This window comes from Ranitomeya variabilis, chromosome 6, assembly GCF_051348905.1.
Source record: "Ranitomeya variabilis isolate aRanVar5 chromosome 6, aRanVar5.hap1, whole genome shotgun sequence".
In the NCBI taxonomy this organism is placed as follows: domain Eukaryota; kingdom Metazoa; phylum Chordata; class Amphibia; order Anura; family Dendrobatidae; genus Ranitomeya; species Ranitomeya variabilis.
Window position 1 is genome coordinate 284,595,566 of NC_135237.1, and position 25,205 is coordinate 284,620,770.

General features: G+C 46.4%; 1 long non-coding RNA gene across 2 annotated transcripts in view; it reads right to left on the minus strand.

Moving 5' to 3' along the window:
* The window catches only part of LOC143781106 (uncharacterized), a 226,604-nt gene that overhangs the window by 187,618 nt on the left and 13,781 nt on the right, over positions 1-25,205 (minus strand). For both annotated transcript variants that reach the window (XR_013216560.1, XR_013216561.1), the window contains exon 2: positions 21,168-21,388. This is a non-coding gene — a long non-coding RNA (uncharacterized LOC143781106). The remainder of the gene's footprint in view (positions 1-21,167; positions 21,389-25,205) is intronic.

Sequence of the window (25,205 nt, forward strand, 5' to 3'; positions counted from 1 at the left end):
ACCAGGTACTCAAAATGGCCCTCGGGCGTATTAAATGCTGTTTTCCATTCATCGCCCTGTTTAATACGCACAAGATTATACGCCCCTCGAAGGTCAATCTTGGTAAACCAACTAGCCCCCTTAATCCGAGCAAACAAATCAGACAACAGAGGCAAAGGGTACTGAAATTTGACCATGATTTTTTTGAGAAGGCGGTAATCTATACAGGGTCTCAGAGAGCCATCCTTCTTGGCCACAAAAAAGAACCCTTGGGCTCATCAAATACATCCTGGTAATCCGACAAAAACTCAGGGACTTCAGAATGAGTGGAAGAAGAAATTGACATCAAAGGAACATCACCATGTATCCCTTGACAACACCAACTAGACACAGACATTGATTTCCAATCCAGTACTGGATTATGAACCTGTAACCATGGCAAACCCAACACAACAACATCATGCAAATTATGCAACACCAAAAAGCGGATATTTTCCTGATGTGCGGGAGCCATGTACATGGTCAGCTGAGTCCAGTACTGAGGTTTATTCTTGGCCAATGGCGTAGCATCAATCCCCCTTAAGGGAATAGGACTCTGCAAAGGCTCCAAGGAAAAACCACAGCGCCTGGCAAACTCCAAGTCCATCAAGTTCAGGGCAGCGCCTGAATCCACAAATGCCATAACAGAGTAGGACGACAGTGAGCAAATCAGAGTAACAGATAAGAGAAATTTAGGCTGCAAAGTACTAATGGTGACAGACCTAGCGAACCTCTTAGTGCGCTTAAGACAATCAGAGATAGCATGAGAGGAGTCACCACAGTAAAAACACAGCCCATTCTGACGTCTGTGTTCTTGCCGTTCAGCTCTGGTCAAAGTCCTATCACATTGCATAGACTCAGGCCTCCATTCAGAGGACACCGCCAAATGGTGCACAACTTTGCAGCCATTTGGTAAATTCAAAAAAGTTCATTTTTTCTCATTAATGTACACTCTGCACCCCATCTTGACTGAAAAAAAACAGAAATGTAGACATTTTTGCAAAGTTATTAAAAAAGAAAAACTGAAATAGCACATGGTCATAAGTATTCAGACCCTGTTAGGGGTTGAGTTCCCGCCTCTGCACAGGGGGAATCTCAGGCCATCTCCACTGCGGTCTCCCATTCTTCTTCTGCCGCAGTGGATCCTGTTCAGCGGAGATGTCGGTCCCAGCGTCTTGCTCAGTCTGACTCTGTACAAAGAGTTACTGCTGCTTTTCCTGCTTCTGCCATGGAAGTCAGTGCTGGGCAGCAGCGAGCAGACGTTTCTGGGACTAAGTCCTGCTTTTCTCGTTCTGAGCATGCCCAGAGGAAGATCTCTGAGTGGAGATCGAGGGTCACATGATCAGATAGTGCAGCTAAGGCCATTGGTCCTTCAGGAAGGTCCTGTAGGTGCTCACGCTCTGTGGCAGCCTCTCATCGGTCCTTCTAGGAAGGTCCTGTACGTGCTGCAACTATTTAAGGCTCGCATGGCCGCATGGCCATGCGCTAGTATTGTTCTATGTTATGTGCTTTGTGCCAGTGTGGTCATGTGAGTTTGTGTTGAGGGACCCGGCTGAAATAAGCCCCTAGAATGCTGGAACCTCCGGAGAGGAGATTTTGTGTGAATGTACTCAGGGACCTGGCTGAAATAAGCCCCTAGAATGCTGGCACCTCCGGCGAGGAGTTTGTGTGCATGCATGACCACTGACTGCTCTCAGTTGAGTAGTTAGCCTGTGCCACTGAGAAGTCTAACAGGGCGCAGTGCTTTGAGTTTCAGCTACTCTGTGAAGTAACAGGGTTAGCTCATACCGCCATATAGTTCCACCGTTTGCTAGCAGCAGGTTCTCCTGCACGGTGGACCCCGGGCTGCGAACGCATCTATTATAATAAAACCATAAAACCTCTATATTTACTCGGTGCGTTCTGCTAGCCCTAACATAATACTAGCGCCAGGGTCTGGCTAGTAAATGGCGGACATTCAGCAATCCTTGCGGTATATCCAGCAGCTGGAGGGTAGGTTGGCGGCTCTCGAGAGCTCAACCTCAGCTGTGGATGTTACCGCAGTAGCTGTACAGGCTGCTAGCGTGGCTGCAGCAACCTTGTCCACTGCCACCCCCGTTCCGATATTATCTCGCCCCTCGCTGCCAGAAAAATTTTCTGGAGATAGCAAATCTTGTAGGGGATTCATGAATCAGTGCTCTATTTACCTTAGCCCACAGAGCGGGCTAAGGTGGGATTTATTGTGTCTCTCTTGTCGGACAGGGTGTTGGAATGGGCTACACCGCTGTGGGAGCGTTCATGTGGTGCAGAGTGCTGTGCTGTTCCTGAGAACTCTGAAACAGGTCTTTTTAGGACCTCGAGTCACCCATGACACGGAGCATATTTGCCAGCAGTCAGGACATCTTGCCACCAGATGTCCCCAGCGGTCGAGGAAACGTCAGCGTCTAGTGGTAGTAGGTGGAGGTACACTAGACACAGCGACGTTTGCCTCCAAATTGTCCTTTAAGGGGACAATTATTATAGGCTCATCCTCCCACTCGGTAGAGCTCTGCGTGGATTCAGGGGCGGAGGGCAATATTATGTCTTCTGCTTTCGCCCAACGTCACGCAATACCCCTGGTTATGCTAGCTCAACCAGTAACGGTACGAGAGGTGAATGGGTCGACACTGCCCTCACAGATAACACACCAGACCATCCCTTTTTCTCTGTCCATGTCGCCATCCCATCAGGAGATTATATCTCTGCTCGTCATTCCTGAGGGAATTGATGAGGTCCTGTTGGGGATACCTTGGCTACGGTACCACTCTCCTCATATCGAGTGGTCCTCAGGCAGAATTTTGGGATGGGGTGAATCTTGTGGGGGTAGGTGTCAGAGGGAGTGCGTTCAGGTTGCTACTACAGAGGTACCCGCAGATCTATCCTCTCTCCCCAAGCAATATTGGTCTTATGCGGACGTGTTCTCCAAAAAGGCGGCGGAGACCCTTCCGCCCCATCGCCCCTATGACTGTCCTATTGACCTCTTGCCTGGTGCTGAGCCTCCCCGGGGTCGAGTCTACCCGTTATCTCTCCAGGAGATGGAGGCAATGTCTAAGTACATTCAAGAGAATCTGGCAAGAGGGTTCATCAGGAAGTCAGTGTCACCTGCTGGGGCTGGGTTCTTCTTCATGCAGAAGAAGAATGGGGAACTGCATCCATGCATACATTACAGGGGTCTTAACACCATCACCATTAAGAATAAGTATCCTTTGCCCTTGATATCTGAGCTCTTCGATAGGCTTCGGGGAGCAAGGGTATTTACTAAATTAGATCTGCGGGGTGCTTACAACCTGATTCGCATCCGTGAGGGGGACGAATGGAAGACGGCTTTTAACACCAGGGATGGGCACTATGAATATCTGGTGTTGCCCTTTGGGCTCTGTAATGCCCCAGCCGTTTTCCAAGACTTTGTGAATGACATCTTCCGGGATATGCTCTCCACCTCGGTCGTAGTCTATCTGGATGATATTCTCATCTACTCTCCAGATATTAACTCCCACCGGAGAGATGTTTGCAAAGTCTTCGACCTCTTACGGGCAAACTCCCTCTATGCCAAGTTGGAGAAGTGTATGTCCGAGCAGGAGTCCTAACCTTTCCTAGGCTATATCATCTCCACCCAGGGATTGGCTATGGATCCTGCCAAACTACAGGCTGTGATGGACTGGCAGGAACCCCATTCTCTTAAAGCGGTGCAGGGCTTTATGGGGTTCATTAATTATTATCGCCAGTTCATTCCGCACTTCTCAGCTTTGGTAGCTCCCTTGGTTGCCCTCACCAAGAAGGGAGCAAATCCCAAATTGTGGTCTGAGGAGGTCTCCAAGGCCTTTAACTCCATAAAGTCACACTTCGCTAGCGCTCCCATCCTACATCGCCCCGATGTAGATAAGCCTTTTATCATGGAGGTGGATGCCTCATCTGTTGGTGCTGGAGCAGTCCTCTTCCAAAAGGATGCTCAAGGTCGGAAGCATCCTTGCTTCTTCTTTTCTAAGACCTTCTCACCAGCAGAGAGGAATTATTCCATCGGGGACAGGGAGTTGCTAGCCATGAAGTTGGCTTTCTCGGAGTGGAGACATCTCTTGGAGGGAGCTCGTTTTCCCTTTCAAGTCTTCACAGATCATAAAAATTTGGTGTACCTGCAGACAGCCCAGCGGTTAAATTCTCGCCAGGCCAGATGGTCCTTGTTCTTCTCCCGGTTTCATTTCACCCTCCATTTTCTTTCTGGGGAGAAGAACATTCGTGCCGATTCTCTTTCTCGCTCCGTTGTGTCATCTGTGGAGGAGGAAGAGGAGCCTCGGCTTATTGTCCCCACTGAGAGCCTGAGGACTTTGGCCCCGGTTTCGCTAGAGTCTGTGCCTCCGGGCAAGACTTTTGTACCATCCAGTTTGCGACCGGAGGTTCTCTCTTGGGCACAATCATCCAGGGTTGGTGTAACATTTTGGTTCCAAAAGGACAAAAGGAGTTACTGGCGAGGACATACTGGTGGCCGCATATGGCTCATGATGTTGCAGACTTTGTTTGGGCGTGTGTCTCTTGCGCCAAGTACAAGTCCCCTCGGCAACGGCCAGCTGGGTTGCTTTACCTTCTTCTGGTGGCGGACAGGCCCTGGGAGATGGTCGGGATGGACTTTGCGGTGGGCTTACCCAAGTCTCGTAGCTGCACCATTATCTGGGTGATCTCCGACCATTTTTCCAAAATGGTTCATTTGGTGACTCTTCCACGGCTACCTTCTGCACGGGCTCTGGCAGCCTTGTTCATCAAGCATATTTTTCGCTTACATGGTATGCTGGACAAGATTGTCAGTGACCGGGGTCCCCAGTTTGATTCTCGATTCTGGAGTGAGCTTTGTCGTCTACTCAGTATTGAGTTAAATCTCTCCTCGGCTTATCATCCCGAGATAAATGGGTTGGTTGAGAGGGCAAATCAGACTCTGGTCACTTATTTACAACATTTTGTTTCTGCCAGGCAGGATGACTGGACATCCTTGTTACCGTGGGCTGAGTTTGCCCTTAACAATGCTGTAGTTGACTCCACCGGTCAGACTCCTTTCCTCCTTAATTACGGCCAACATCCGTGGGTTCCTGTGCCTATGCCCGTGTCCTCTGCTGACTCTAGGGTGGCAGACTGGGCAGTTGAGGCACGAGACATTTGGGACCGCACTCAGGATGCCATCCGGGCCTCCAAGGAGAGAATGAGGTCCTCCGCCGATGCACATCGGCGCCCTGCCCCGACCTTTGCTCCTGGCGACTTAGTGTGGCTCTCCGCTCATAACATCAGGCTGCGTGTTGAGTCCACTAAGTTTGCACCTCGCTACTTGGGTCCCTTCAAGGTCCTCGAACAGGTTAATCCTGTGGTCTACTGTCTAGCCCTTCCTCACGCCTAGGTATCACTGACACCTTTCATGTGTCCCTCCTTAAGCCCGTATACATGTCCCGGTTTTCTGAGTCGTCTGCCGGGACATCGGGTTCGTCTATGGACGATTATGAGGTGAACGCTATTTTAGGGTGCAAGGTGGTTCGTGGCAAAACATTTTATTTGGTGGACTGGAAGGGTTACGGTCCTGAGGATAGGTCCTGGGAGCCTGCAGAGCACATTCGGGCTCCGCAGCTCATTGCTGCCTTCGAACGTAGCGAGGCCCAAGGAGGGGGGGCCTTAGGAGGGGGGGTAATGTTAGGGGTTGAGTTCCCACCTCTGCACAGGGGGAATCTCGGGCCATCTCTGCTGTGGTCTCCCATTCTTCTTCTGTCGCAGTGGAGCCTGCTCAGCGGAGACATCGGTCCCAGCATCTCGCTCAGTCTGACTCTGTACAAAGAGTTACTGCTGCTTTTCCTGCTTCTGCCATGGAAGTCAGTGCTGGGCAGCGGTGAGCAGATGCTTCTGGGACTAAGTCCTGCTTTTCTCATTCTGAGCATGCCCAGAGTAAGATCTCTCAGTGGAGATCGAGGGTCACTTGATCAGATACTGCAGCTAAGGCCATTGGTCCTTCAGGAAGGTCCTGTAGGTGCTCACGCTCTGTGGCAGCCTCTCATTGGTCCTTCTAGGAAGGTCCTGTACGTGCTGTAACTATTTAAGGCTTGCATGGCCGCACGGCCATGCGCTAGTATTGTTCTATGTTATGTGCTTTGCGCCATTGTGGTCATGTGTGTTTGTGTTCAGGGATCCAGCTGAAATAAGCCCCTAGAATGCTGGCACCTCCGGCGAGAAGATTTTGTGTGAATGTATTCAGGGACCTGGCTGAAATAAGCCCCTAGAATGCTGGCACCTCCGGCGAGGAGTTTGTGTGCATGCATGACCACTGACTGCTCTCAGTTGAGTAGTTAGCCTGTGCCACTGAGAAGTCTAACAGGGCGCAGTGCTTTGAGTTTCGGCTACTCTGTGAAGTAACAGGGTTAGCTCATACCGCCATATAGTTCTGCCGTTTGCTAGCAGCAGGTTCTCCTGCACGGTGGACTCCGGGCTGCGAACGCATCTATTATAATAAAACCTCTATATTTACTCGGTGCGTTCCGCTAGCCCTAACAGACCCTTTGCTCAGTATTGAGTAAAAGCACCCTTTTGAGCTAGTAGAGCCATGAGTCTTCCAGGGAATGCTGCAACAAGCTTTTCACATGAGGATTTGGGGATCCTCTGCCATTCTTACTTGCAGATCCTCTCCAGTTCCATCAGGTTGGATGGTGAACATTGGTGGATAGCCAGTTTCAGGTCTCTCCAGAGATGCTCAATTGGGTTTAGGTAGGGGCTCTGACTGGGCCAGTTAATAATGGTCACAGAGTTGTTCTGAAGCCACTCATTTGTTATTTTAGCTGTGTGCTTAGTGTCATTGTCTAGTTGGAAGGTGAACCTTCGGCCAAATGTGAGGTCCAGAACACTCTGGAAGAGGTTTTCATCAAGCATATCTCGGTACATGGCTGCATTCATGCTTCTTTCAATGTCAACCAGTCGTCCTGTTCCTGCAGCTGAAAAATGATGCTGCCACCACCATGTTTCACTGTTGGAATTGTACTGGGCAGGTGATGAACAGTGCCTGGTTTTCTCCACACATACTGCTTAGAATTATTTATCACCAAGAAGGTCTATCTTTGTCTCATCAGACCATATATTCTTATTTCTCATAATCTGGGAGTCCTTCATGTGTTTTTTAGCTAACTCTATGCAGGCTTTCATATGTCTTTCACTGAGGAGAGGCTTCCATTGGGCCACTCTGACATAAAGATCTGACTGGTGGAGGGCTGCAGTGATAGTTGACTTTGTGGAACTTTCTCCCATCTCCCTACTACATCTCTGGGACTCAGCCACAGTGATTTTGGGGTTCTTCTTTACCTCTCTCAACAAGGCTCTTCTCTCATGATTGCTCAGTTTGGCTGGATGGCCAGGTCTAGGAATGTTTCTGGCGGTCCTAAACTTCTTCCATTTTAGGATTATGGAGGCAACTCTTAGGACATTGACTACTGCAGACATTTTTTGTAACCTTGGCAAGATCTGTGCCTTGCCAAAATTCTGTCTCTGAGCTCCTTGGCCTGTTTTTTTGACCTCATGATTCTCATTTGGTCTGACATGCATTGTGAGCTGTGAGGTCTTATATAGACAGGTGTATGCCTTTCCAAATCAAGTCCTATCAGTTTAATTAAACACAGCTGGACTCCAATGAAGGAGTAGAACCATTTGAAGGAGGATCACGAAGAAATGGACAGCTTGCGACTTAAATATGAGTGTCTGATCAAAGGGTCTGAATACTTATGACCATGTGATATTTCTTTTCTTCTTTTTCAATGAATTTGAAATAATTTCTACATTTCTGCTTTTTTTCAGTCAAGATAGGGGTGCAAAGTGTACAATAATGAGAAAAAGAACTTTTTTTGAATTTGCCAAATGGCTGCAATGAAAAAAAGAGTGAAAAATTTAAAGGAGTCTCAATGCTTTCCGTACCCACTGTATGCTTATCATGTGAAGAGGCTGAATGGTTGTTCTTAGTAGAAAATGCCGTTATGTTCAGACTGAAAGTACAACATAATTTCTAGGAAAAACAAAGCCTCAACAGAGCCATAGGCATAGTGACCCATCACTCAGCTTTGTAGGTCAAGCAAGGGTTAATCAAAGTGTCTAGGTTAGTGTGGCCATTTGTGGCGTCAAAAGTTTAATGGGTGGAAAAAGGAGGTGGTTGGCTGCGAGATGGAGTGTATATATATATATAGTTACTGAAGGGGTTGGGACTGCTAAATGGCATGTAGGTACCACTGTGAAAACTACCTGCTCCCGCCTCACCTTCTCCTGTGGACCCAACAACAGCATGGTGATGATCAAGGCCATCCTTGGGCAGCTCAGGATTGCTGCTGATGGCGTGAATGGAGCCGCAGTTCAAACAAGAACGTAGGAGATCCTGGGAGGTCCAGCTGAAGAGGGTGAGGCTGCGTTCCCACATAGGGCTAGGCCTATAGAGTGCCACTAGCTGCAGGTCGCAACATGGGAGGAATCATTCCAGGTGGCTGGGGTCTGTGGGCAGGCCTGAAGTCGGTCAGCTGACCAGGCCTGCTGCCTCTAGTGTTCCAGGTTTCAAGAAAATGGTAGCGGTCCCATCTGGGGATTCTTCTGATGGAACTGTCTATTCTTAAGGAAATCCCTTGTCAGTGGTCCATGCTGGTTCTGGGAAAAAGTGGTTTTCAAGTTCAGGATGGATGCCTCTGATGCCTGGATCCCGGAAGGTCGCACAGCCATAGTTTTGCTTCATAGTTGTAGTCATGGATTTTAGTTTGATGGCTTGCCTGGTTGAGCTGACGAATATTCGGTTCATCATCAGCCAGGGGTCAATCATCTGGATACCAGTTTCTGGGTTGGTGGGTTGTGTGCACCAATGCAGCCCAGTGAGTACACCTCTACGTTTTGTTCATCTGATCTCAGTCCAGCTTCCCTGTCGGTGGGTTTTAGCCAAGCCCCAAGTTTTTGTGCGGAGCACTTGCATTAGTCTAATTTGGGAGCTTTGGAGTCAGAAAGGGGAAGTAGTAAAATTTGTTAGGGGTGTTTGTGTATTGTTAGATAGATTGCATCAAGCAAATAGCGGGCTGATGGGGTCCACAGTTCCTGTCTGGGTGCCAGGGCCTTATGCTTTAGGGCAGGTGGTTATTTGAGTGGAGGGTGAAGTCGAACATAGCAGAGGGGTTTCATTGTCAGTGCAAACAGAAAAAGATAAGGAGACTGACAGGATAGTTCTGGATGAGAAGGCAAAAGGGAGGGTTTACTGTATGTCTGTTCTGAGGGCCCTCTTGGATCCCATTTAAAAAAGTAGGCGAATGATAAGATATGGAAGGAAGATTGGGTGGAAAAATGTTCCTCCTTTCCTTGGAAAATTTTAACTTGGATAAGTTAAAGAACGATGAGAGTAAAAAGGAGGAGGAGAAGCATAGATGGAGGGTAATTCCACAGATGTTTTTGAGTTGGTTGCAGTCTTTTGCCATCTTAGCTAGTGTTGTAGGCAGTAGCGTAGCTACCAGGGGGGCAGAGGGTGCGGTCGCCCCGGGCCCCGAGCTCAGAGGGGGCCCACCTGGAGCTACGCTACCCTTAACTATATTAGCCTACTTGCACGCCAATATAGTTGAGCTAGCCTCTGCAGCAGAGCAGGGACAGAATCTCCCTGCACTGCCGCGGTCTGTCCTGTAGAGGAGCATGTACCCGGGGACGCTGGGTGCCAGCACTGTACCTGCTGCCTCCAGCAGAGCATACTGCAGACACGCACACATTGGCGGCTGTGTGGTGTCTGCAGCTGAAGAGACTTCAGGACGCTGCTTCTTCCCTCCCTGAGCCCTGCATACAGGAGCAGGACAGGAGATAGGACGACGTAGGAGCTCAGGCTGCAGGGGGCTGGAGGTGACTGCACTGTGCAATAAGGAGGAGGCAGGACACTGCTCCCCTCCTGACAAGTCCCTGAGATTTCTTGCATCCGTTTTGCTCTGTCTCTGTCAGTCTCTCTCAGTCTCTCTCGCTCTCTGTCTCTCTCTGTCAGTCTCTCTCTGTCTCGCTCTCTCTGTCTCTCTCGCTCTCTGTCTCTCTCGCTCTGTCAGTCTCGCTCTCTGTCTTGCTCTCTGTCTCCCTCTCACTCTGTCTCGCTCTCTCTGTCTGTCTCACTCACGCTCTCTCGCTCTCACTCTCTGTCTCGCTCTCACTCTCTGTCTCGCTCTCACTCTCTGTCTTGCTCGCTCTCTGTCTCGCTCGCTCTCTGTCTCGCTCACTCTCTGTCTCGCTCACTCTCTGTCTCGCTCTCTGTCTGTCTCGCTCTGTCTGTCTCGCTCACTCTCTGTCTCGCTCTCTCAGTTTCGCTCTGTCTCGCTCTCTCTCAGTCTCTCTGAGTCTCTGTCTCTCAGGGTCAGTCACTCTCTGTCACTCTCTCAGTCTCAGTCTCTCTGTCAGTCTCTGTCTCTCACTGTCTCTCTGTCTCAGTCTTTGTCTAGCGCTCTCTCTGTGTCTCTCTGTCAGTCTCGGTCTCTGTCAGTCTCTCTCTGTCACTCTCTGGCAGTCTCTCTCTGGCTCAGTCTTTGTCTCACTCTCAGTTTGTCTCTGTCTCGCTCTCTGTCTCGCTCTCAGTCTCTGTCAGTCTCTCTGTCTCTCTCTCAATCTGTCTGTCTCTCTGTCAGTCTCTCTCTGTCTCTCTCAGTCTCTCTGTCTCAGTCTAGGTCTCGCTCTCTCTGTCTCAGTCTCTCTGTCTATCTCTCTCTGTCTGTCTCTCAGTCTCTCTCTATCTCTTGTAATGTGGTCCTGCAGCTGGGGTCAGGGTCCTATCAGTCCAGTGTGTGTCATCTCATATCAGTAAATACAAGGTAACAAACATCATAAAAATCCCCATAAAGTTGAGTATAAGGCTACTTTCACACTAGCGTTAACTGCAATACGTCGCAAATGCGTCGTTTTGCCGAAAAAACGCATCCTGCAAAAGTGCTTGCAGGATGCGTTTTTTCTGCATTGGCTAACATTAGCGACGCATTTGCGACGCATTGACACACGTCGCAACCGTCGTACGACTGTTGCGCCGTGTTGTGACGGACCGTCGGGAGCAAAAAACGTTACATGTAACGTTTTTTGCTCCCGACGGTCCGCTTTTTCCGACCGCACATGCGCGGCCGGAATTCCACCCCCACCTCCCCGCACTTCCCCGCACCTCACAATGGGGCAGCGGATGCGCTGAAAAAATGCATCCGCTGCCCCCGTTGTGCGGCGGAGACAACGCTAGCGTCGGGGAGCCCGACGCTAGTGTGAAAGTAGCCTAAATATATATGATGAAAAACCAAATAGAATAAAAATGGGAACAGCCAGTAGGTGAGTATAGATAATTACAATCACATATAGATGCATATGTATACTCAGTCTGAATAACATGGCCCGCAAATGGGGAGAAGGGAAAAAAAGAAGAGATGACATACAGGGGGCGCACTTTCTTCTTTCATTGTGTGATATTTTAACCCCCCCCCCCCCCCCTTTCTTCTGCTTTCCTCTTGTTTTCCATTCACCTCTTTAGGGTATGTGTCCACGTTCAGGATTGCATCAGGATTTGGTCAGGATTTTTCATCAGTATTTGTAAGTGGGTGATAAATGCAGAATTGGTGCATGTGTTTCTATTATACTTTTCCTCTAATTGTTCCACTCCTGGTTTTGGCTTACAAATACTGATGAAAAATCCTGACCAAATCCTGATGCAATCCTGAACGTGGACACATACCCTTAGGGTCTTGTCCAGACAAGAGTATTCCTTTTAGGGTTTCCTGGTTTAATTCAGGGACCTATTCCCATATGATGGACTCTATACGCATTTACTGGCTGTTTTTATTTTCTGCAATTTGCAGCCCACAGAAAGGGACAGAGTCCAGGATCCAAGAAAGATACAACGTGGGGGCTAAAGCGGGGGCCATTATACATTTTCGATTACAGCAGGATCATCTACTGAGGTTCCCCCTATACCCATGATTAAAGTGTGCCACCACAGTTGTAATCAAGGGTTAGGGGCCCACTCAGAAGGTTCGCCCCCCCTGAGCTGAACCCTTAGCTACGCCTCTGGTTGTAGGTAAGAGGGCTCCAGAGCATTGCTGCAGGCTTTTCTGTTACTTGGATCCTATTGGGGAGATTTATCACACTTATGTAAGACAGACTTGGTTATGATATGATGAGCAGTTTTGGCAGAGGAAAGCAGTGAAGCCTAGTATATGTGAGTCGCCCACCAGGGCAGTGGGGTACTCGGTACCGGGTCTGGTCGCACTTAAAGTGGATGTCACGATGGCTGCGACCCGGTCCGTGGCCCTGGGCACCCAATTAAAGAGGGAAAAGGCTTTTAGGGGAGTTGTAATAAAGTTCGTATTCGTGACGCCACCTGTTGTTCTCGGTCAGTAGGGACCGACGATGCTTAAAATGGTCCTCTGGGGTGATGTTGCTGCAGCATAGATGGTGACACTTCCTACAGGTGAAGCAGGGTCCCCAGAGCTCCCGGTGTGCTGGGCAGAGATGGTGTATGCCGGCAAATAAATGGAGGACATAGAGTTGTAACATCTTTACCTGGTTTATTGATGGTAGCAGTCCACAGTCCAGGGTACCAGGAACAGGTGGTGATGTGGTCCGGCTGGCCTGGAGTCAAAGGTGATCCCCCTCCCAGGTGAAGTCCGTAAGCCTTCCTACTCGTATGCGAGGTCCTTGCTGCCTGTAGCTTCCGTACAAAGTCCTCTCTCCTGTCCTGGGACCGTTACCTGTATGATGGGCAGTGTGAGCCTTTTTAAAGGGTCTCTATCACAATCCGGGCTCCTAGTATACTGCTGCACCTTCAGGTGTGGGTGCGGGCAAATTACATAAAGTCCTATGCCTTCCAGTTCTGCCATGCGACCTGGAATACAGCACAGCCTTGGGTTCCCGGTGCCCGGTTCCTGTGTTTCAGCTCTGAGGGTGCCCGGTCACAGTTCCCCTCTGAGCCCCTTTTCTTCTCCTGTTGTTTCTTTCATCTGATGCTTCACTATATCCAACCCCTCGGGTTCACTTCCTTTCCTTGGAGCTGCAGCTCAGTCCTGGCTGCATGGCTCCGCTGACTGCTCTCCACTCCTCTCCCTTCACTGTCTGCTCCAGACTGAATTAACTCCTCCTCAATGTCATGCCGCTGCAGTGCAGTGTAATGCAACCTCCACCGGAGGGAGCTTGAGAGGGAAGTGAGACTGCGTATTCAGAGTAGCTTCACAGAACAGCAGCACAGGCACCACCAAGTGGTGAGAGTGTGGTCAGACAAGCCGAGTCAATAAATGTTCAGAGGCAAAGTACAAAAAGGAGTAAGAAATATACATGGTCATGAACAAGCCAGGTGGTTCAGCAAGGGTCTGAAGCCGATGAGACAAACACAGAAAGCAGAAGCGAATCTGAATACAGGGCCGAGTCAGAAACCAGATAATCAAACCGAGAAACAGAGAAAACACTGGGAAAAGGGCAGACAGAGGAAGACAACAGACACGGGGCAAGTCAGGGATCACAGCAGGACAAATCAAGGGTTACCAGAGTGAGGTTTACATGCCGAAGGCAGAACTATAGCTGACACCACCAGCAGGATGCTTGGGAGCTAAATGGCAAACCTGAACCCAGAGTGAGGCAGAGAAAGTTAACCCTTGACATGATCCGCCCAGAAAAAACAGAGCAGGCAGTACTAAACCCTGGAATGGATCATGACAGTACCCTCCTCTCAAGGGGGGCCACAGGACCTCCAGGTTTCCCAGGATAATGAAATGCCCAGACCAATCGATCAGCATGGACAGATCGTTGCCGGGACCCAAGATCGATCCTCAGGACCGTAACCCCTCCAGTGGAACAAATACTGAAGTGAACTACAGACCGTGCGAGAATCCACAATCCGTTCCACTTTGAACTCGGTCTGACCATCCACAGAGACAGGAGGCGGAGGGAATGGAGACCCAGCAGAGGATGGTACAACTGGCTTAAGAAGGGACTTATGGAACACATTGGGGATCTGAAGCGACAGAGGAAGCCATAAGCGAAAGGTAACTGGATTGACCACCTCAATAATCTCGTAAGGACCAATAAACCAGGCACTTAGCTTAGCAGAAGGAACCTTAAGACGAATGTTCCTGATAGACAACCACACTTTTTTCTTGACAAAAAAGAATCGCTCGGCCACAAGTTAGACAGAGGGACGGATGTGACCTTTGCGTAGACTATCAGAGATATAGTTTTTCATAACAATATGTTCCGGGCCAGAAAGATTGTACAAATGGGCTTTGGGCAATTTAGAACCCAAAATAAGATTGATGGTACAATGATAAGGACAATGGGGTGGCAAGACATCAGCCTCTTTTTTGGAGAACGCATCCCCAAAGTCCTTCAGGTACTCTGGAATACCCTCTGGACTAATGGCAGACACAAATACAGCAGAAAGACAACCATTGGAACAATTAGAACCCCATTTAACAATATCACGAGATCCCCAGTCTATAACAGGATTATGCCTCTGCAACCAGGGGAACCAAAACAACAGTCCCACAGGAAGATTATTCATAGCATAACATGAAATTCGTTCCTAGTGCAAGGAACGCACCTTGAGGAGGAACTCAACAAACTTAAACTTAAGGATATTTTGAGCCAACGGTGTCTTATCAATGGCAACGATATGGATGGGAGTCTCTAGCTTAACTGTCCCTAACTTTAACTTGGACACCAGACTAGAGTCAATGAAGTTCATGGAAGATCCACAGTCCACAAACGCTGAAGTGGATGCAAAACCACCTCCATAACACAGTTCCACCTGTAACAAAACTTTTTGAAATTATGAAAATGGTACCTGGGAGTCTGGATGACTTCCTAGACTATCACCCAGACTCTGCAGCTTGTTACTTGATGGACAAGAGGGGCAGTCCTTCTTCCAATGTCCCAGATCTCCACAATAAAAACATAATTTCCCATCATGTCGTCACTTCCTCTCTTTCTCCTTGAGGTTGGTGGCACCAACTTCCATAGTCTCCTTGAATGACATCACCTCAGACTTGGCAGGCAAAACAGGAATCTCATGCTGGATTCCTCTTTCCCGTAACCTCCGGTCCATACAAATGGCCTGGGTCATGGCCTCCTCCAGGAAACTGGGTAGCGTATGAAGGGCCAGCGTTTCCTTGAGATGATCAGAAAGTCCTCTCTCAAACAGGCATTTCAGAGCAGAGTCATCCCAAGACACCTCAATAGACCACTGCCTAAACTCAGAACAATACTGTTCAGCAGTGAGTTCAATCTGGGAGATATCCATGATCATGTCCTCTGCTACCCTGACCCGGTCTGGTTCATCATAAATCACTCCCAAAGCCTCAAAGAATCTGTCTACAGACACACGTTCAGGGCAGAAGCAGGTAGAGAGAAAGCCCATGACTGTGGTGCCTCCTGCTGTAAGGAAATGATTATCCCAACCCGCTGACTCTCATCACCAGAAGACAGGGGTCTAAGAGAAAACAATAGCTTGCAACTCTCCCTAAAAGTACAGAAGCTTTCCCTCTCACCGGATACGATATCTGGAAGCTTGACTGTAGGTTCAGGAGAGTGCAATTAAACATCAACAGTGTTAGAGTGCTTACAGTCAGTCTGCAATGATTTTACTGTGTTAGAAAGCTCCCTTTGCAGGTGAATATGAGACGAGGCCAAGGCCCTCTGTTCCACAAACAGGTCTTGTATCATCACTGTCAAGCTGTCCATTTGATCTGCCAAGGTATGGAGCGGATCCATAGGAAACCTAGCAGAGAAAAAAATGCAGATATTCCTTTAAATGATGGTCAGCTATAATGTCACACTGCTGCAGTGCAGTGTAATGCAACCTCCACCAGAGAGAGCTTGAGAGGGAAGTGAGATTGCGTACTCAGAGTAGCTTCATAGTGCAGCAGCACAGGCGCCACCAAGTGGCGAGAAAGTGGTCAGACAAGCCGAGTCAATAAACGTGCATAAGCAAAGTACAAAAAGGAGTAAGGGTACTGTCACACAGTACCATTTTGATCGCTACGACGGTACGATTCGTGATGTTCTAGCGATATCGTTACGATATCGCAGTGTCTGACACGCAGCAGCGATCAGGGATCCTGCTGAGAATCGTACGTCGTAGCAGATCGTATGGAACTTTCTTTCGTCGCTTGATCACCCGCTGACATCGCTGGATCGTTGTGTGTGACAGCGATCCAGCGATGTGTTTGCTTGTAACCAGGGTAAACATTGGGTAACTAAGCGCAGGGCCGCGCTTAGTAACCCGATGTTTACCATGGTTACCAGCGTAAACGTAAAAAAAACAAACAGTACATACTCACATTCCGGTGTCTGTCCTCCGGCGTCTCAGCTTCTCTGCAGTGTGAGCGCCGGCCAGCCAGAAAGCGAGCACAGCGGTGACGTCTGACGTCACCGCTGTGCTTTCCGGCTATGGCGCTTACACAGTGGAGAGAAGCAGAACGCCGGGGACAGACACCGGAATGTAAGTATGTACTGTTTGTTTTTTTTACGTTTACGCTGGTAACCACGGTAAACATCGGGTTACTAAGCGCGGCCCTGCGCTTAGTTACCCGATGTTTACCCTGGTTACCGGGGACTTCGGCATCGCTCCAGCGCCGTGATTGCAACGTGTGACCGCAGTCTACGACGCTGGAGCGATAATCATACGATCGCTGCGACGTCACGGATCGTGCCGTCGTAGCGATTAAAATGGTACTGTGTGACAGTACCCTAAGCAATATACATGGTCAGGAGCAAGCCAGGTGGGTCAGCAATGGTCAGAAGCGGATAAGACAAAAACAGAAAGCAGAAGCGAGTCCGAATACAGGCCGAGTCAGAAACCAGATAATCAAACCGAGAAACAGAGAAAACACTGAAAAAAAGGGCAAACAGAGGAAGACAACAGACATGGTGCAAGTCAGGGATCATAGCGGGACAAATCAAGGGTTACCCGAGTCAGGTTCACACGCTGAAGGCAGAACAATAGCTGACACCACCAGCAGGATGCCTGGGAGCTAAATAGCAAACCTGAACCCAGAGTGAGGCAGAGCAAAGTTAACCCTTGACATGATCCGCCCAGAAAAAGAGCAGACAGGACTAAACCCTGGAATGGATCATGACACTCCAGACCAGAACACTTAAAGCTGGGGAAGCTCCACTGAATCCGGGTTCTAAGTTCCCCTTTCTGGCCTGGATTCAGAATGTGTTGTATGTAGGTGCATTACCTGATAAAGGGAATCCCCCTTGCCTCCAAGCATGATATCACCCTCCCTGAAAGGAAGGAAACATCAGTGTAACAACTGGTTACCTGGGGTGTTACATATACTGCGACCAAAAGAACATAGGACTGTGGCTGAAGGTTATCACACTATCCCATTATGGTCATTATGGTCGGTCCTTTCCAGGGGGACTGGATTACCCAACCAGCATTCTGCAGGGGGTGGTGCCCCAAGCTGTGTCTGCAGGAACGAAGCTGGGAGTATGTTAGTAGTATAATGTTGGCGACTGTAAGTTTGAGGGGAACTATAAATTTAAGCACCAGTGTTCAGGATGTAGTGGGTCATCACACAGAGCGGCCCGCTGTTTTAATAAACAGAAAATTAGATCTGGAGGGAATATTGCCAAAGGGGAGAGCCCTGTGATGCTTCCTTCGATAACATCCTATTTAAATAGGCACCCTACGCTGCATAAGGCTGTGTTGTTGCAGGTGAGTTTTCATTTTGGATTTAAAATTCCCTATCCACCTCATGTGGTTCAACTTAAATTAAAAAAATTGATATCGGCTAATTGGCATCTTTCATTTGTGGATTAAATGTTTCTTAATGAATGGCGGGACCTTTTGAGTGTCCTCCCTTGCTTAATTTGGTGGTTTTGTCAATAATCGTTGTGCCAAATCAATTTCGGCTCATCCAACATTTACTGTTCTAAACAGGTTTTTCAGTTAACTATGGTATAGATCTGGATGGCAGTTCATGTGACAACAGTTGAGAACTCAATTGCTGATCATCTCTCTCTCATTTGCAGTGAGAACGTTTTCGAACTATGGCTCCAGGAGTAGAGTATGATGGCTGAAAATGGCCAGTGGGTCTCTGGTAGTTGGTGTCTGAGCAGCAAGTTCATTGATTAGAGCGTCCCTTGCAGGCAATACATAGGAAAATAGACATCAGCCATCAGGAACCTTTAACAGCCGTAGGTAAAACAAAGCTCCACCTGCGTCTGTTAAGCATTTAAATCTCGCTGTCAATCACTGACAGCAGGATTTAACACGTGCCACCCAGAAGCACTTCACAAATCTCACCCATCGACGCTCATGTCACGTGATCACGGTGTGCCAATGGGTTGTCATGACAGCAGGGCATCTGCAAAAGATCCTAGTACCTGTCATTATGATACGCCTTTGCAATCTGTCTTTCATAGGAGATTGTGATTTCTGCTATACATAGCAGTGCTAAAGCTATGCTTAGCATAGGAGATCGAATGATCACAGCTTCAAGTCTCCTTAGGGGACTATTCAAATTACCCCCTTTTGCCCAATTAAAAGTAAAACAATTAAAAAAATAAAAGATACACATATTTGGTATTGCAGCTTTCAGAAATGTCTGATCTATCAAAATATAGAAAAAAATTATCCGATCAGTAAACAGTGTACCAAGAAAATAAATCAAAATGTTAGAATCATGTTTTTTTCCCCACCACAACATTGCAATAAAATGTAATAAGAGGCAATCAAAACATCGTATCTACCACCAAATGATATCAATACAAACGTTAGATCAGGGCACAAAAAATAAGCCCTCACACAGCCCCAGATTCAGAAGAATGGAAATGCTATGGGTCTCAGAAAATGGTGACAAAAACATTTTTTTCCAAGTTTTCAAATTTTTAAAGAAAAAAAATTGATATATAAGTATATTTTAAAATATATCTTATTTAAACAATGTTGCCCTTTCTGACAAATGTTTTACTTCTGGTCTGTCCTGCATAAAGGCCGCACACACGTGGAAGTGTTGGCTTTACAGAGAATGGAAAGAGTTCAACCGATAAGACATACGGTCAGCATTCATATTATTTCTTCTTATTCAAACTCTGTCAATTCCACCATCCCAAACATTTCTTACCAACTTTAGAAAAAAATAATATAGACAGTGGGGGAAATAAGTACCTGATACACTGCAGATTTTGCAAGTTTTAACAGCTACAAAGAATGGAGAGGACTGCAATTTTTATCATAGGTACATTTCAACTGTGAGGGACAGAATCTTAAAAAAAATCCAGAAAATCACATAGTATGATTTTTAAATAATTAATTTGCATCTTATTGCATGCAATAAGTACTTGATCACCTACCAATAAGCAAAAATTCTGGTTCTCACAGACCTGTTAGTTTTTCTTTAGGAAGCCCTCCTACTCTGCTCTCATTTCCTGTTTTAATTGCACCTGTTTGAACTCGTTACTTGTATTATTATTATTATTATTATTTATTGTTATAGCGCCATTTATTCCATGGCGCTTTACATGTGACGAGGGGTATACATAATAAAAACAAGTACAATAATCTTAAACAATACAATTCATAACTGGAACAGGAGGAGAGAGGACCCTGCCCGCGAAGGCTCACAATCTACAAGTATAAAAGACACCTGTCCACACACTCAATCAATCACACTGCAACCTCTTCACCATGGACAAGACCAAAAAGCTGTCTAAGGACACCTGGGGCAGAATTCTAGACCTGCACAAGTCAGGGATGGGCAACAGGATAACAGGCAAACAGCTTGGTGAAAAGGCAACAACTGTTTGCACAATTATTAGAAAACGGAAGAAACACAAGATTACTGTCACTCTTCCTCAGTCTGGGGTTCCATGCAAGATCTTGACTGTTAGTAAAACACTACGTTGTCAGAGCATGGCAAGGTCCCCCTGCTCACTCCAGCACATGTCCAGGCCGATTTTAAGTTCCCCAATGACCCAATGGATGATATATAGAAGGCATGTGAGAAGGTTATATTGTCGGATGAGACCAAAATACAATTTTTTGGCATCATCTCCACTCACTGTGTTTGGAGGAAGAAGAAGGATAAGTACAACCCCATGAGCATAGTCCCAACCGTGAAGCATTGTGGGGAAAACATAATACTTTGGGGGTGCTGGGTCTTCCAGCATGACAATGACCTGAAACACACAGCCACGGCAATTAAGGAGTTACTCCGTAAGAAGCATTTCAAGGTCCTGGAGTGGCCTGGCACAGTCTCCATACCTGAACCCAATAGAAAATCTTTGGAGTAAGTTGAAACTCAATGTTGCCCACTGACCTCTGATCTGAAGAAGATCTGTATGGGGGAGTGGGCCACAATCCCTGCTGCAGTGTGTGTAAACTTGGTCAAGAACAATAGAAAACGTCTCACCTCAGTATTTGCAAGCAAAGGTTTCTGTACCAAATATTAACCTATGTTTTTCTATTGTATCAAATATTTATTTCATGCAATAAAATGAAAAGCAATTATGTTAAAATCATGCAATGTGATTTTCTGGATTCTTTTAAGATTCTGTCTCTCACAGTTGTAGTATACCTATGATAAAAATGACAGACCTCTCTATTTGTTGTAGGTGGGAAAACTTGCAAAATCAGCAGTGTATAAAATACTTATTTTCCCCACTGTATATATTTTTTTTAATTTCACTTATGAAATTTAAAGTATTTTGGTTGAATAATTTTCAACAAATTTGCCATTTTTCTCAATCTTGATCAGGTTGCTACTAGGAAAATTGAACCCAGACATAGTTGCAATAATATTTAATTTCAGACGGTGAGACTGTTGTTTTGAAAAATTGATTCATATAATTAGTGATGGGCGAAACCGAACAGTAAAGTTTTGGGCTTGTACACCTAGTGTCATATATATATCTTTTCATTTCCCAGATTTCGATATTTCATCTTCATGCTACATTAGATCTGGCTTTTTTTGTTATGAATGTAACTATGAAATGTGCTTCAAAGTATCTGTTAATGTAAAATATAATTTAATATAATAGAAGTAAAACTCTTTTAAGAATGAACAGATAAGCATTCTATTTTAGTAAAGCAAGAAATCACTTACTAAAGAAATAGAAAAAAAAAACAATCTGAAAAATCCACGTCTGTAACTGTTTGCTATCATTCATACAGCTGGAGTGGAATTCTGGAGTCCTCTAGACAGGATTAATAAAGGATAATGATGTCTCTCCATGATAATAAACTCCAAATCCTCTATGTATAACAGCATGCAGGACACAGGCATCTTTTTTTTCAGTGTCTCTTCTGACACAGGTCATCCCTTCTCTCATATAGTAGACTTCAGCTACATTATTCTGCTTGTCTGTTCCACTGGTGATTCCTGGCAGGCTACTGTAATACAAAGCAGATGCTACTGTTGGGAAACTGCAAAGTTTCTAGGGGACAGAAAGAAAACTTACTAAATATTGAATATTCCCAGATGTTAAGTGGAGCTTGATTATTAAACTGTTTTTTTTATATTCATGCACTAATGTTGAGCAATATCTGTTCAAGAAGAAAATAACATTCTTTTAAAACCCTGCAGATCTCCAGTACCAGGAGCCTGTCTAAATACTACAGGCTACTATAGGGGCAGGTTTATATAATATGTATTACACAAGTTTACATGGTGGCATCAGGGACTGCTTTGAATGGAATAAGGAATCTGAAGTCAGTAATCTGCCATTGCAACACGTGATCAATGTTAGCATGGTAAAAAAGGTGGTGAAGTATTCATAGGTAGTAGTGAAAAATTGTTGCTTAATGCAAGGCATACCTTTCATTGACATCATAGCTTCAAGTACTGTATGTTGCAACATTTTTTTGAAAAACAAACTTGCACTGTAATCACTTTCCCTGGATCCAAATGTGAGCTCACTGATTGGTTGCAGCACAATTAAGGTGATGCCAGCACCACAGTCAATGGCACATACCCAGAGCAGTGGCGAGGACTCCTTGGTAGAACTGGGCAAGATTATGAATACAAGATGTTGTTTAAAACAAAATACAATGAGGGGTGAATTATATTTGAAAAGGACATACCCCTTTAACCACCTTAGGGTATGTTGCCATGGTCAGGAGCTGGCAATGCTTTGGATGCAGCACATGTCCCCTCCGTCCAAAGCGCTGCCGGCTTTTGAACGCAAGTGATTCCGCATGTGTACTTTTGAACGACACTATTGAATTACACCCTCACAAAAGAGTCTATAATATTAAAATACAATTTTTATTTCAACTTTAATAATTGTGCAATGCTAAAAACACAGTATCTGTATTGAATACTGATTAAACTGCTTGTCCCAGATATCGTTCAGATACCTATTTGTTTTATAGACTCACATTGTCAAGATTGACCTTCATCAATTTAAAAGACTTTTAGTGATCAGTTGCTATCTACTCACTGTTACAGAATTAATATTAAGTTTTAAGCAATAACCTAATAATCAGTCCATTGAGCACTAAACTAACATCTGGAATTTTGCCCGTTAGTAATGGGATCAACTATTCTAAATGCCTTCTTTGCTAAAAAAGCATATAAGGACCTAGGACATTAACTTCATATTGATTTCATTCACACTAGTTGCATTTTGTGGCTGCGGACCACTAATATTTGCATATGAGTGTCAATACAGATAGACTGCCTTGAAAAGTTTAAACATGTTTCATCATTGCTGACTTCTTCAGGGCAATGCAGCCTCATGCAGATATTAGTGGTCCATGGCCACACAATGAAATCAGCATGAATGAAATCAATATGGAATTAGTGTCCTAGGTCCTTACATGTTTACATGAATGATAAAACAAAATGAGAAATATTGATGCCCAGGGAAGGCCACCAATAATTCCGTGAAATGAGAAGAGCGATTTACTTCAGTCCGGAATGACCAGCCAATTTAGATGAGTGGCCCCACTGAAAGATCCACTTTCTGTCAGGTCTAGTGACAAAGGTCTTTCCAGATGAAACCCTGGACAGATTCACCAGAGCGACAATAAACATCTTTGATGACTCAATTATGTGTTAAGGCTCTTCCTCTTGGTCAGAAGTCAGAAAGGACCTAGAAAGTGCATCCTCCTTGACGTTCTTGTCCACCGGCCAGAAATTAACAGTAAAATCAAAAGGGCGAAGACCAGAGACCACCTAGCTTGATGCGGATTTAGTCACTGGCGGACTGCAAATAGGCTTAAAGTTCTTATGATTAGTGAAAATGATTGCTGGATGCATTGCTCCTTCAAGCAAAAAACGACACTCCTCCAAAGCTAGTTTAATAGCCAACAGTCCTTGATCGCCTATCGAGTAGTTGCATACTGGAGCCGTGAAGACTTTTAAAAGGAAACCACAGGTCACCATATGGTCAGAATAAGACTTCTGGATGAGGATGACTTTGGGTCCCAGAGGCCCCACCTCCAAGAGAATTGCTTATTGTTGTTAGTTTGGTGCAGCACTATAGCAAAGGAGAAGATCGGAGGTTGTGGGTTAAAATAAACACCTAGGCAGGTTAACGATGCAACTATTTTTTTATTCCATATGTCCATGGTTTTACAACATATCCAGGTAAATGGGCAAAATACAATGTCCTCAGTACACAAGATTCCTGTCCCACTGCCCCTGTACCAAGCGATACTCACTGTCTCACATATGCCCACATGTTTTAAATTTCCTGCAAGGAAAGTCTGTAGTCACAGTCCAGGCTCCTCCAAATGACAGGAAACACATCCAAAGCCCATGTATCCAGCAGCAGCAGTTCCAGTTAAGGCAGTTCCTGAAATCCAGATGACAAATCCCTCAACAGTATCACATGTGTCCAGCCCAGCCGGCAACCGATCTCCAAACTCCAAAGAACATCCATACATGTTCTCCAGGATGTCATCCTAGATCCCCTCTCTTTGAAGTCACTCCAACCACTGCCTCATCAAATGTGTGTCTTTTTCTCCCTCACCCTTAAACATTTTCCTTTAGCTCACAAAATGAAGCATATTCCATTATCTGGGACTGCATGTGTGACCTCCTGGGGTGACGTCTCCCCTGGCTCTACTATTCTCATCCACACAATGGGCTTAAGACTGGGAGTAAAATGGTGTGAGACCTTGAGGTTAGAGTTGAGCGACTTTCATTTTTTTAAGATCGAGTAGGGTTTTGGGAAACCCGATTTTGTCCAGAGTCGAGTCGAGTGCAGTCGGCCGATTATCGCTAAAAGTCGGGGATCGACCGAAACACGAAACCCAATGCAAGTCAATGGGGAAGCATAGTCGGCAGTGAGTGGAGGCCAGGAAAACACCTACAGTGCCCATTTTAATGCCAAAAACATCCATTCTTGTTTCTGAAGCTTGCCAATCTTAATTAACTGTATAATAATAGTTGGGCATAGGGAATTGGGGGAAAGTTGTGGGGGGAGTAGGGCTGGCTCAAGTTTTTCGTGGGCCCAGGAAATGCGGACTACGTCACGGCGGTGTTGCAGGGAAAGGTAAGTATTTAAACGTTGCAAGTGCTGTGATCCTGAGCAAGCAGGGGGGGGCCCACTCGTTCGCATTGGCACTGGCACAGGGCCCCTCAAAGTACGGCGGTGTGTTTGCATGGCGGGGGCGCCTCCCACCAGCAGCGACACTTTTGCGTACTCTGAGGGGCCCTGTGCCAGTGACGTCGCCAACGAGTATGCCCCCCCACCTGATGAAGGAACCTGCACTTTCATCTGCACCTTCCTCTTTGTCCCTGTGTAAGGTGGTATAACATGCGGGAAGGGGAACCTTACTTTCAGCAGGGTCAGATTCTGGCTGTGTAGAGTACAAGGGGAATGTAGTGGTCTAGGTCAATGTACCAGCAGACTCATTTAGCAGTGGCTGGGCAATGGGCAGGATGAGGAGGAAACAGATATAGGGCCAAAGAATAAAGTAGGCTAAATGCAGTTCAAAATTGGTAACAGGACTAAACAGGCGGCATTGCTTTGTTCAGTGGAGTAGCAAACCCAAGAGCAGCAGACACTGTTTCAAGGGCCTAACCACACTAGTAGGCCAAATGCAGTTTAATATCTGATAGTATAGGGCGAAAGCCAGAATGTGGAAGCTCAGCTTTGTTCAGTTGAGGACAACACCAGGCAGGGGCACACAGACAGACACCTTTAGTAGGCCGGAAAAGCCTATTGCATTTTTTAAAATGGTAATTTGGAGCAGAAGG